Genomic DNA, 12,324 nt, shown 5'->3' with positions numbered 1-12,324 from the left:
CCTGGGTGTTTTTTTCTACATTGTCTTTCAAAACACTGATTCTGTCCTCTGCTTCATCTAACCTATTATTTATTCCTTCCAATATATTGTTTATTTCAGATATGGTATTCTTTATTTCTGATTGTTTTTTTTAGTGGCTTCTATGTCTTTTTTCATGATGTTGAGTACCCATATAATCATTACTCTAAACTTTCTATCTAATAAATTGCTTGCTGCTATTTCATGTAGCTCTTCTGGAGAATTCTCGTATTCTTTCATTTGGGGTCTGTTTCTTTGTCTTTGCATTTTGGCTGCTTCTTTGTATTTACCATTTGTATATTAAACTAATCAGCCATTGAATCTAATTAAGCTGCATTCAGCAGTCTGGCTTAAGCACAAGGAGGTGGGGCAGAGTAATTTGTATGGGCGGGGCTATTGTTTCCCCTCAGGCTGATGCCTTTCCCAGAGGAGTGCTCTGCCTGGGAAAGGTGCTCCTGCAGTGTAATGACTCAGCACAGAAACTCTAGTGGCTCTTCCTTCAGTTCTCTCCCCAGATCCACCAGCTCCAGACTCTCCTTAAGCACCTCCTGTTCACTTTGCCCTCCCCTCTGTTGGAGCCCAAGGTAAGTGGCTGCAAACAAAATTTTGCGTGTTGGCCCTTTAAGAGGTTCTCTGTGTCTCCAGGCATCTCTCCCTGGCCAACAGAAACCCTGCTACTTTTCACAGCTGGACGTTATCCTTTCCCACTCTGGTGCTGTAGGCTTGGGAGCCCAGCTTGGGGTTCAGACCCCACACTTCTCAGGGGAAACCTTCTAGCCATTAAATACCCCTCTGGAGGTTCAGCTGCTGCCTTGAGAGCCCATCCAGCCCTTTCAGGCCTCCTCTGCACTGCCTACCAGTGTTGTGTGGTGAAGCATTTCTTCTGTCTGTACATGTTTATGAGGCTTCTCTCCACTTAGTGTCTGTTGGTGATTCAGAATTACTTCTCTACAGTTCAGTTGTAATTCCAGATTGGACCTGGGTAGAGGTTAGTGTAGCTTCCACTTAACTCCTCCACCATCTTCAAAGATGTGTATCCATTTAAATTGAGTGTTAGGATATTAATACACTGCTTCTCTCCCTAGCCCTAGCATCTATCACAGGGCATGACTCACAGTGTCAGTGAATGTTCTTTGAATCACATACAAGACTTCAAAACCACATTATGGTAGGGATATCTTAATGATTTCACAAAATAGTAAACAGTTGAGGGATTTTCATTTTTTGCTGTTTCCAGATTATTGGCTGTTGGAGTTAGGGTGTGTACAACTTTCTTAATCAGAAACTGTTATTTCTGGATGATTTTTGAATATATATTAATGATCTTTTTTTATTTTTGAGCCTTATTTTTTAATGTGAGCAATAAGCTGAAGGGATAATATCTTCTCTTTCCTTTATATAACCTCATTTCCTTTTTCGGTATTGTGCACTGTGGGCTTGGTTAAATATTGAAGATTTCTTAGGGGCCATTGGTCACTAAATATTTTTAACTGAACTTTTTCTTTTGAAAAAAAAGCTTCAGACTTAAAAAAAAATTAGGAGAGTGATGGAGTCAACTCCATAAACCCTTTACCTGCCTGGATTTATTCATCGTTGATGTAATATATTTTAATGAATCCATTTTATCTACATTATTAATTCTTTATACTTCTTTGTCTTCATTTTAGTAGCTGTTCTACATTTACGATATGCATTTTACTTATCAGTGTATTTGCAAATAGTATTATACCATTTCACCTGTAGTGTGAGAACCTCATCAGGTGCTTCTGTTTCACTCTCGTGTGCTTCGTGCTATTGTTGGTTTTCATTTTACTGCTACATATGCTGTAAACCCCAAAACATGTTGCTGTTTTTGCTCTAGATAGCCACGTAGCTTTTAAAGAGATTAAGGTACTAAAAACTTCATCTTTTATATTTACCCACAGTTTTACCATTTTCAGTGCTTGAAATTCCTTTGTGTTTGCCCAGATTTCCCCTGGAGAACTTAGTTTTAACATTTCTTGTAATGCAGGTCTGCTGCGAGTGAATTTCCTCAGCTTCTGATCATCTGAAGACATCCTTCTTGTGCCTTCATTTTAAAGATATTGTCCAGTATAAAATTCTAGGTGGAGCCCTGGCTGGGGTGGCTCAGTGGGTTGAGTGCCAGCCTGTGAACTGAAAGGTCACTGGTTCAATTCCCAGTCAGGGTGCATGCCTGGGTTATGGGCCAGGTCCCCAGTTGGGGGCATGTGAGAGGCAGCCAGTTGATGTTTCTCTCACACTTTGACGTTTCCATCTCTTCTTCTCTCCCTTTCCCTCTTTCTAAAATATTTTTAAAAATAAAATATAATTCCAGGTTGACAGGTTTTTTCCTCTCCTGAGCACTTTAAAAATGTCATTCAGTCTTCTAGTTGCATAGATTAAAAACTCTGCTATCATTCTTAACTTTTTCTCATAGTAGGTAAAGTTTCTTTCTTTTCTGACCTCTGCTTGCAAGATTTTATCTTTGGTTTTCAACCATTTGACTATAATTTGGTTTACTTGTATTTATTTTGCTTTGGGTTTTACAAATTAATTTCGGGAAATTTCTGCCCATTATCTCCTCAAGTCTTTCTTTTACTTTTCCTTCTTTTTTTTCTGGGATTCCAATCACATATAATTAGACTGTAGTGATCCATGACTCTTAGATGCATCATTCTCCTTTTTCACTCATTTTTCTCTTTGTGTTTCAGTTGGTAATTTCTGTTGAACGTTCTTCAAGTTTACTAATTCTTTCCTTTTTGTGTGTGAAGTCTGCTGATAAGCCCATCAAAGGAATTCTGCATTCTGATATCATATTTTTTATTTTTAGTATTTTCATTAGACTCTTTTTTATAGCTTTCATCTCAGCTAGAATTTCCCATCTGTTAAGTGCCATCCTGATAGATATTTTAAGGTACTAATTGTAGTTATTTTACTGTCTCTGTTGGAGGGTTGCAATGCATGCATCATCTCTAATTCTGTTTGTGTTGCTGTTTTTCTCTCTTGACATGGATTGTTTTATCTTTTGAAAAAATATGTCATACTTTTTGATTGAATGTCACACATTGCATATATATATATGCAATATATACCCAGAATAAGATTTATACGCAGAAATAGGTGTACCTTTTCTGTCAGACAATTAGGTTGTCTTAGTCTAGTTAGTTGTTGAGCTGAGTTTGGTGTTTATTGTTGGTATTGATACCATCTGTGCCCCACAGACTTCAAATTCCTTCAACAGTGGGTTACTTCTGCCTGTTTTGCTTGTGGGTCCAGCAGGACTGGAGGATTTTTCTCATTGTTTCTGTCCTATTCTTAGCTGACCGCTTGTCCTACATACCTGCGTAGGGTGTCTGTGCTCTTGCTCTTCTCCCAGTAGCAGACTGCTGTTACTTGTTACTTGGAGCACTATTTGTGGGGACGGATAGTGGGGTTTTGCAATTTTTCTCTTCTAGCTTCTGTCCTAGGCAGCTCCTGTGCACCAGGCCCCAGGTACTGAGCTTTCTCAGTACTTATGTCACTTCCCCAGGGGTGATACTCTGCCTTCTGCTCAGGGCAGGATCAAGAATGCAGGCAGCTTTTTTGCCTCGTCCCCCGGCATAACAGCTAAGCTTTGTCTTGTATCAGTAAGGGAGGGGGAGGATAGGGCAGCGGGTGTAGAATGTGAGCAATTTTCCTACCTCTCTTCCAGTGCTAAAAGAGCTCTGTTTTATATCAGTGCAGAGTCTGGCGTGACTGGGCATACTACCACCTCCTCCTGTTTGGATTGCATTTGCTTAGTTGTCAGTACAGAGTGAAGGAGGTACGTTTCCTACCCTTTGCAGCAGCCACTAATCTTTGCCTGATGTCAGTATAGGTAGGTACTCAAGGGTAAAAGTTTTTATTGTCCTTTTGCCATGTCAGGGTTCAGTCTGGGGCATGGGTGAATTTCTTTCTCCTATCCCAGCAATACAGCTGATGACCACCTTGTATTCATGCTAACCAAGGTGTGGATGGACTTTTCTTGGTGCTGCTCTACCTTTAAATGCTGGAGCAGGTACTACACATCTGTGCCACCAGTGGGCCAGTCTCGGGTCGGCCTTGTTCACACTATTTCTCATGAGCATCTCCGGAGGTAGGAGACTGTGGAAAAGGAATTGTTGAGTAGGTACAGACTCTCCCTGTGCCTGAGGCTCTCAGGGCTCTGTGTTGTCACTATGTACTCTTGGTCCTTAAAGAGTTTGTTCAAATTTCAGGTATTTTATAGTGACATCACTTTTTTTTCTGTGCTTCATCAAAGGTGAAATAAATCATGTGTCTCTTCTCAGAGGGACTTACCACTCTTTGGAATTTAGATCATTGGTAGCTTTATGACCTCGCCTCACTGATAGATTCAAAAACATGATTTTTGCGGATTTCTTTTTTAAATTAAGAATGGGAGCAGTTTTTCTTGTGTTTTTCTACTTCTTAAAGTTGATAATTACATCTCAATTAATCTTTGCAGCTGATGTATTTTGAAAAATAGGAAGTAATCCAAAGCACAAGGACATATCTGACTTTTTTCCCAAGTAACTAATAGCAGAGCAGTTAAATGCTGGTGGCTGTCACTGGTAGACCTCAGGCACATAGAAAATGGTCCCATGAAATAGGAAAAAGGTGGAGGAAAGGCAGGAAATCTGATCGTTTAGAGAAAGTGCACCTTGTTTAGTGTTGATGTGAGTTACGCACTCAGTTTAGGGATAGTAGATGTGATTGCTGCTAGGGACGTTTGGTCATTAGTCTCCTTGGGAGAAGTCTGTGGATCTTGTAAAAAATATTCAGAGTATATAACTGATTACTCAGAATATTGGGTAATTTTTAATGCTTTTACTGGTCAGTTTCCTTCTAGTTTATTGTCACATCTGTTTCCTTCAATTATTAATAATGTCACATAAGTTGATCTTTGATAATTATGCCTTCTTAACCTTTTGAAATGCTTAAAGGCCTGTGCCACATTCTGTTTAAATTTCCTGCAAACCGAAGCATTTGGATCAGATTCTTTGAGCTGTTCTATTAGTTGCACTGGCCATCCTGGAGTCGTTTGGTGCAGTTAGAAGCTCTAAGTTATTCAGGACAGTTACTACCTGTCTTTTTTCCCATTTCTGTGAGGTAGTGACGGTCTCATTTTCTTCTTCTTTTTCTTCTTCTTCTTCTCATTCTTCTTCTATTTTAAAAATCATATACTAAAGCTTGACAATTTAGTGAATTGCTTCGACATTCATTTTAATGTTAGAGTTTTCCTCAAATGTTTGTCCTTTCATTGTGAGAGTGATGGCCCAGAAAACTGAATGGAAGTTCCATGTGTGAGAACTTTTTAAATGAATTGCTTAGTTGCATTGATAGGGCTCTCCAACCTACTGTATGTAAGTCTTTCTCTTGTTGGGCTGAAGTCCTCCAGTCATCTGGAATTGTTGAGTAGGTAAGTGTTCTGGGGGTCATTTGGGGAACAGGAGCTGATCAGATGAGTGGTAGGAGGTGGGTCTTAATGTTTTGACATGCAGACTTTGGCTTCTTGTTTTTAGTTTGAAATCCATACCCAGTGAGTGTGTCTGTTTCCCTGCATGTAACATCTCTGTGGTTCATACTCTCTAGAGAGTAAACCTACAATTCCTGCAGGGTTGGGAAGGGGCTTATTACTTGCTTGTGTGGGATGAAGGAGGGAGTTAAGGGTCACACTGATGCTTGCATTGAATTTGAGGCTGTCCTGCACCCTGGCTTTCAGAACTACCTGGAATCTCTGATTCCTGCATCTTTGGGGGGGTTCTGTTGCACATACTGCCTCTCTTATAGGTACTCCTCCGACTCAATCATAGGCCTTATTTCACCTTTTTCATTCTGCTAGGTATTTAATTGCACATCCTTTTGGCTTTCATGCTTTCAAAACTTTCTTGCTGCCATCTTCACTTTTGACTTCTGTGACTCTATTGGTTTCATGCCTTATTTATTTTTTACAGTTATTTTAGAAGTTTTGGGGAGTGTGAGAGACAAATGAATGCTTTTAATCCCAAAGCACTAAAATACTCTACTATCCAAACACCTCAGACACCCACATTCTAGTTACTAATCTAGGTACCGAGGTCGTATTTACCATCCTTTGCCACGTGTAATGCACACTTTTTTTGTCCACGTTTTTGAGGGAAGAATAAGGGTGTGCATTATACATAGGTATAATGATTACATACCATGGGTATAATAATCCTGGGTATAATGCACACTAAAACGTGCATACACATTATACATGGGAGCACATTATATGTGGCAAAATGCAGTACTTTAAATCATTATAAAATCCATTTATTTTTCATTAGTTTCCTTTTCATTACTCTCTTTTGAAATTAGCATTTATTTTTCATTAGTTTCTTTTTCATTACTCTCTTTTGAAATTAGCAAGGAATTATTACCTAGTTTTCTAAAATAACATGCAGAGTTCTACTTTTGGTTATAACACTCCAGCAAATACTGACTGTATAAACTCAGGACAAGACATTAAAAAATATATCTTAGAGGCACTGGTGAGCAACCAAAAACAAGCAGAAACTAGAGGGTAAGGGTCATCTATATATTCAGAAGAGGGAACTGTCTCTACCTGGTTTTCCCATTTGTTGTGGCATTTAACCTAACATCATGCCCAGGTTGGTACCATGAAGGTGGCTGAAACTCAGGTGGAGACTTTCAGATGACAAGAGTTTAGGGCATTTGGACCAACTGGAAAGTGGGGGAGAAAATCTGGAAAAAAAGAGAGACCCAGTGGGGTGATAAACTGTCCAGATCTTGCTTAAGGATGGACAACACAGCCCAACTCAGGTTGAAAGCATTGACCGCAGGTTTCAGTTTCATTCTCCCTATGGGGAAAGAGTTTGAGTCCAGTCCAGTTAATTTGCTACTAAAATAGTCAGTACTTTTTGGAGGAATGTAGTAGAATCCAGAGTTTCTACAAAATATTATTTGCAATGACCAGAATATAAAGTTTCTAGACATGCTCAAGGGAAAAGGCATTTAATTATTAGAGACCGACACTGAGTTGATCCAGGTGTTGAATTTAGTTCACAGGGATTTTAAAGTACATATTATAACTCAAGGAAGTAAAGGTGTATATATGTATATAACGAATACATAAATAGGATATATCTGCAAAGAAATAGAAACTATTAAAACATGGGAATCTAGAACTGAAAAATATAATATATGAAGTAAAAAATTTTTACCAAATGGGTGTAATAGCAAGTTGGAGGTAATGGAAGAAGGACTTACTGAGCGTGAGGGCAGATTCATGGAAATAATTCAATCTGAATAATAGAGAGAAGACGACTGGAAGTAAAATGAGCAGAGGCTCAGGGACATATAGGATGAAATACCTAGTATGTGTGTAGTTGGACTTCCAGGAGGAAAAGAATGGGAGAGTGGAACAGAAAAATATTTGAAGAAATATTGACCAAATTTGGTTAAAGACATAAAATTGTCAATTCAGTATCTTAGTAAATCCAAGCATGATCAATACAAAGAAAATTACATAGAGGTACATCATATTCAAACTACAAAAGCCAAAGATAAAGATCTTGAAAGAAGCCAGAAAAAAAGCACACCTGAAAACAATAAAAATGACTGCTGGAGAGAGAGAAAAAAAAAACAAAACACTATCAATCCTGAGTTCTATATTCTTAAAGATACAGAATGCTTTCAGGGAGAAGATGAGATAAAGATTTTTTTGCATAACCAAAACTGAGAATTTAATATCAACAGAACCACTTCAGAAACAGCTCTAGAGGAAGTTCATTAGGTTGAAAGCTAATGCCACCAGATGGAAATTCAGATCTTTAGGAAATGGTAAATATGTGAGCAAAGAGATGAAGTTACTTATTTTCCTTTTAAAAAAATACATGCCCTGATTGGTGTAGCTCAGTGGATTGAGCGCTGGCCTGTGAACCAAAAGGTTGCTGGTTCAATTCCCAGTCAGGGCACATGCCTGGGTTGTGGGCCAGGTCCCCAGTAGGGGGCCTGCAAGAGGAAACCACACATTGATGATTCTCTCCATTTATTTCTCCCTCCTTTCCCCTCTCTCTAAAAATAAATAGATAAAATCTTGTTAAAAATACATGACTATTTAAAGCAAAAATTATAACATTGTGTTGATATTATATAAAGTGAAGGGATGGAGAGTGGTAAATGGTCCTTATATTAAATGTGAAGGGAGAACTTCCACCAAGATGGAGGCATAGGTGGAAGCACTGCGCCTTCTCACATAACCAAGTTTAAAAACAACAAAGTTTTAGCAATAAAAACTCAGCCAAACCGCAGAAAATTGAACTACACGGAAGTCTGACAACAACGAACCCTTCAGCCAAACCAGTAAGAGGGGCAGAGCCAGCAGCCGTGGGCGGATCCCAGGTTTGGAGTAGCTGGTGGACCCACTGAGGGCTGACCACAGTCACACATTCGAGCACAGATAAACCGGTGAAGGAGCGAAGCAGTGAGACGGACCCTGCAGGCCTGAGTGGCAGAAAGTGGTAGAGGGGACCACCATTGTCCCTCTCTGACCCTGCCCCCACATACAGTGTCACAAACCGGCAACCTGGGTGGTCCCGCCCTGGTGAACACCTCCTCGTACATAACAGGCACGAACAGATCAAAACATGGCTCAAGAACAACTCAGAGCCCCAGAGCCAATAAATCTAAGTGATGAAGAAATAGCCAACCTATCAGAGGCACAGTTCAAAACACTGGTGATCAGGATGTTCACAGAACTGGTTGATCTTAGTCACAAATTAGAGGAACAAATGAAGGCTAAACTAATTGAAATGAAGGGAAATGCACACACAGGAAACCAATAGTGAGGAAAGGAAACTGGGACTCAAATCAAGGGTGTGGACCAGAAGGAAGAAAAAAATGACCAAACAGAAAAGGATGAAGAAACAAGAATTCAAAAAAAAGGAGGAGAGACTTAGGAACCTTCAGGACATCTTTAAATGCTCCAACATCTGAATTATAGGGGTACCAGAAGGAGAAGAGAAAGCGCAAGTAGAAGACTTATTTGAGCAAATAATAACGGAGAACTTCTCCAATCTGGCAAAGGCAGTAGACTTCAGGAAATCCAAAAAGTTCAGAGCATCCCAAAGAAGTTGGACCCAAGAAGGAACACACCAAGGCACATCATCATTACATTAGCCAAGATTAAAATGAAGGAGAGGATCCTAGAAGCAGCAAGAGATAAGGGGACAGTCACCTACAAAGGAGTTCCCATCAGACTGTCAGCTGATTTCTCAAAAGAGACCTTACAGGCAAGAAGGGGCTGGAAAGAAGTATTTTAAGTCATGAAATTCAAAGACCTACATCCAAGATTGATCTATCCAGCAAAGCTTTCATTTAGAATGGAAGGACAGATAAAGTGCTTCTCAGATAAGATCAAATTTAAGGAGTTCATCATCACTAAGCCTTTATTGTATGAAATGTTAAAGGGACTTACCTAAGAAAAAATAAGATAAAAAAGATGAACAGTGAAAGGACAGCAAACTCACAGTTATTAACAACCACACCTAAAACAAAGCAAACTAAGAGGACAGCTAGATCAGGAGCAGAACCATAGAAATGAAGATCACATGGAGGGTTAGCAACAGGGGAGTGGGAGAAGGAGAAGGGGGGAGAAGGTACAGAAAATAAGTTGCATAGATGGTAGGGAGAAAATAGATGGGGGGAGGGCAAGAATAGTAGGGAAATATAGAATCTAAAGCACTTGAGACACGTGGTCATTAAACTAAAGGGGGGATGGTGGGGGAGGGGTGTGCAGGGTGGAGGGAAATGAGGGGGGAATAGAACAACTGTAATGGCATAATCAATAAAATATATTTAAAAATAAGTAAATGTGAAGGGATGTACAATATTAACTCAAGTAAACTTGTTCAAGTTAAGAATATATATTGTAATCTTTAGGACAGCCACTTAAAATATAATGCAAAAAGGTATAACTAAAAAACCAGTAATATGAAATTCTAATAAAAAATGGCTAATCCAAAAGAAGTCAGGGAAATAGAGGAACAGAGACGGAAAATTATAGGGCTGGGATGGTGAAGAAAACTTGGGGCTAGGGACGGAAACTAATAAAATGGTAACTGTAAATTCCAAAAGAATGTGTATGCCTGATAAAGTTTCATAAAATATGAAGCATACATTACTAGAATTGAAAGATAATTAAAATCCACAATTATTGCTGCATATTTTAACACCCACTCATAGCAGTTGTTAGAACTAGATAAACATCACTGGACATAAAATGATACTACTGTGCAATTTGTCTACTGGACACAAGATGGCGAAGTTGTCACAGTGCTTGCAAAAATGGCTCTGTGTGCCATTCTTTTATTATGTGAACGTACTTTCCTTCATTCGTTTTAGAGCCAACAAAATGAACAGTGGTGACTAATGAAATTAGTAGAAATACTACAGTGTAGTGCCATAGTACTTGGCATATACATAATAGGCATTAAATAAATTTTTGTTGAATCAATATAAATAGAGCTTTGAAGTTAAATCTGTGATTAAATTTTAAAACAATTATTTTTAAATCAAATTACAAAAACACCACTTTTACATAGAGCAGTAGTTCTCAAACATTTTGGTTTTAAAGTCTCTTTACTCTTTTAAAATTATTGAGGACCCCTCTCTGGCTGATGTGACCCAGTGGATTGAGTGCTGGCCTGAGGATGGAAAGGTCACCTGTTGGATTCCTGGTTAGGGCACGTGCCTGGGTTGTGGCCCATGTCCCCGGTTGGGGACATGAGACAGGCAATCGATCAATGTTTCTTTCCCTTTCTTTCTCCCTCCTTTCCCCTCTCTCTAAAAATAAATGAATAAAAGTTAAAAAAAGATTGAGGGCCCTAAAGGCCTTTGTTTATGATGTCTTTATTGATGTTTACCCTTCAGGAATTAAAATTTAGAAATTTAAAGAATATTTTAAAATTAATTTAAAAGTTAAAAATAAACTCACTATGTTATAAATAATACATGAAAAATAACTACATTTTATAAAGCAAAAAATTAGTGAGAAAATTGGTATTTTACTTTGTGGCAAATATTTTTATTGTGTGGCTTACTAGATGACAGCTGTATTCTCACGTCACCTTCTGTGTTAAATCTTAGACCCTCATGAAAGAAAGAAAGAGTTTTTTAAGAGGCAGATAGCATTTTAGTATTATTAGTAAAAATGTTAGTCTTGGACTACCCAAAAAGTCTTGAGCTCCTTCAGAAGTCCCTGGACCATGCTGTAGACTCTGACTTATAAATAGGAAAAAGAAAACATGAAAAATTACTAGTTGACGAGTGCGTAGCCGAACCATGGAGGTACAGGTCACTTCCTATTGGAGGGTAATTAGGGGTCCCACGTACAGTTGCCTAACCTGAAAAGTTGTGCAGATCTCATCCAGAAGATAAGTAGGCAGGTAAAAAGTGTCCCTGAAGTCTAACACCATACTGTCTCTCACAGAGCTGGGGGCTGAGAATAAGTTGGAGCGCGCTGCAGTCCCGTTCAGAGTTCGGCTCTCTGAGAAATGTGTGAGTCAGGTTCCACTGGTGAGAAAAGGTGCTGCCTGCCGACAGGACGTTGGAGTAGTGACCGAGAAGGCGCTCTTGGAAACCGGAATCTTCACAGATTGCTGCTGAGAGTGGAAAACAGTCGGGTAGTTCCCGTAAGTCAGAGGTGTCAAACTCATTTTCACCGGGGGCCACATCAGTCTCACAGTTACCTTCAAAGGGCCGAATGTAATTTCAGCTCCTTGACAGTTAAGGAGCAGTTACACTTATACAGCCCTAACATTATTTCGGCCCTTTGAAGGCAACCCCAAGGCTGATGTGGCCCCTGGTGGAAATGAGTTTGACACACCTGCTCTAAAGGTTCAACATTGATCGCTAGGTGACCTAGTAAATTCATTGCTAAGTACATACTCAAAAGAAATAAAAATATATGTCCACACAAAAACCTGGACATGAATGTTCATAGCAGCATTATTTATAATAGCCAAAAAGTGGAAACAACGTAGATGTTCAGGAACTGATAAGTGAATAAACAAAGTGTGGCATATCCACGCATGGAATGTTACTCAGCCATGAAAAGAAACGAAGCACTGATCCGTGCAACAACTAGATGGACTGAAAATACTGAGTGAAAGAAGGCAAGCACAAAAACCCACCTACTGTGTGATTCCATCTATATAAAATGCCCAAAGTATGCAATCTGAAGAGGCAGAAAGTACATTAGCAGTGTCCTAGGGCTGGGGAGGGTGGGAGGAATGCTACCTGGAG

General features: G+C 39.2%; 1 protein-coding gene across 3 annotated transcripts in view; it reads left to right on the top strand.

The window, feature by feature from the left end:
• Window positions 1–12,324, top strand: part of LOC119048245 (cytochrome b5 reductase 4) — an 87,541-nt gene that overhangs the window by 19,079 nt on the left and 56,138 nt on the right. Inside the window, exon 2 of one of the 3 annotated variants that reach the window (XM_053664852.1) lies at window positions 522–602. The exons of the other annotated variants lie outside the window; for them this stretch is intronic. The gene's annotated coding sequence lies outside the window, so the exon portion shown is untranslated. The remainder of the gene's footprint in view (window positions 1–521; window positions 603–12,324) is intronic. 3 annotated transcript variants of the gene reach the window in all.

This window comes from Artibeus jamaicensis, unplaced genomic scaffold (assembly GCF_021234435.1).
Source record: "Artibeus jamaicensis isolate MK-2021 breed Jamaican fruit bat unplaced genomic scaffold, CSHL_Jam_final contig_387, whole genome shotgun sequence".
Classification (NCBI taxonomy): Eukaryota; Metazoa; Chordata; class Mammalia; order Chiroptera; family Phyllostomidae; genus Artibeus; species Artibeus jamaicensis.
This window is presented reverse-complemented; position numbering and strand designations above follow the sequence as displayed.